Here is a 1,846-nt window from a genome sequence, read left to right on the forward strand (position 1 = left end):
CTTCAAAGTCCATAGGGGCTGGCTGGACTGTGTTGTGCAGTCAGTTCTCCATAGGGGCTGTGTACACTCCAAAGTCCTGTGCAGTGTCCCAGTCCTAAAGGGGTGCTGTAGTGTTGTCCAGGGGGTGCTCTGTCCATCAGGGCTGCTCCCCCCAAGTGCTAAAAAAATTATATATTTTCTGTGTTTGTGAATTGTGTGCGCAGTAGCCGCACGTGCATCAACAAAGTAATGCCAAGCGTGCGCCTGAGTCATAAGTAAAGGGCCGGCTGGCTTGACCGTTAAGGGTGCTGTAACCCCCGAAAGTACACTCCAGTCCAAACCCCCAAAAAAATAATTTTCTGTGTTTGTGAATTGTGTGCGCAGTAGCCGCACGTGCATCAACAAAGTAATGCCAAGCGTGCGCCTGAGTCATAAGTAAAGGGCCGGCTGGCTTGACCGTTAAGGGTGCTGTAACCCCCGAAAGTACACTCCAGTCCAAACCCAAAAAAAAATTATTTTCTGTGTTTGTGAATTGTGTGCGCAGTAGCCGCACGTGCATCAACAAAGTAGTGCCAAGCGTGCGCCTGTGTCATAAGTAAAGGGCTGGCTGGCTTGACCGTTAAGGGTGCTGTAACCCCCGAAAGTACACTCCAGTCCAAACCAAAAAAAAAATTATTTTCTGTGTTTGTGAATTGTGTGCGCAGTAGCCGCACGTGCATCAACAAAGTAGTGCCAAGCGTGCGCCTGTGTCATAAGTAAAGGGCCGGCTGGCTTGACCGTTAAAGGGTGCTGTAACCCCCAAAGTACACTCCAGTCCAAACCAAAAAAAAATTATTTTCTGTGTTTGTGAATGGTGTGCGCAGTAGCCGCACGTGCATCAACAAAGTAGTGCCAAGCGTGCGCCTGTGTCATAAGTAAAGGGCCGGCTGGCTTGACCGTTAAAGGGTGCTGTAACCCCCAAAGTACACTCCAGTCCAAACCAAAAAAAAAATTATTTTCTGTGTTTGTGAATTGTGTGCGCAGTAGCCGCACGTGCATCAACAAAGTAGTGCCAAGTGTGCGCCTGTGTCATAAGTAAAGGCCCGGCTGGCTTGACCGTTAAAGGGTGCAGTAACCCCCAAAGTACACTCCAGTCCAAACCAAAAAAAAAATTATTTTCTGTGTTTGTGAATTGTGTGCGCAGTAGCCGCACGTGCATCAACAAAGTAGTGCCAAGTGTGCGCCTGTGTCATAAGTAAAGGGCCGGCTGGCTAGACCGTTAAAGGGTGCTGTAACCCCCGAAAGTACACTCCAGTCCAAACCAAAAAAAAAATTATTTTCTGTGTTTGTGAATTGTGTGCGCAGTAGCCGCACGTGCATCAACAAAGTAGTGCCAAGCGTGCGCCTGTGTCATAAGTAAAGGGCCGGCTGGCTTGACCGTTAAAGGGTTCTGTAACCCCCAAAGTACACTCCAAACCAAAAAAATATATATTTTCTGTGTTTGTGACTTGTGTGCACTGTGGCTGCACGTGCATCAACAAAGGAGCAGCGCCAAGCGTGCGCCTGTGTCCCATAAGTAAAGAGCCGGCTGGCTCATTTCTTAAAGGGTGGTGTAACCCACAAAGTGCACTACTCTCCAGCAAAAATAAAAAAATATTTTCTGTGTTTGTGTGCGCTTTAGCCGCACGTATATATATCAATATAACATAAATGGAGGACCAAACTTTCTCCGATAAAAATAAAATAGGGAAAGATCAAGAACCACTTCCTCCTAGTGCTGTTGCTGCTGCTGGGAGTTGTTCATCATCCCAGAGAGGAAGTAGGAACATCACTACTTTAACTAAACAATTGACCCTCCAACAGTCCCTAGCGATGAGGATGAAGTACG

This window comes from Taudactylus pleione, unplaced genomic scaffold (genome assembly GCF_031769625.1).
Source record: "Taudactylus pleione unplaced genomic scaffold, aTauple2 ptg000063l, whole genome shotgun sequence".
In the NCBI taxonomy this organism is placed as follows: Eukaryota; Metazoa; Chordata; class Amphibia; order Anura; family Myobatrachidae; genus Taudactylus; species Taudactylus pleione.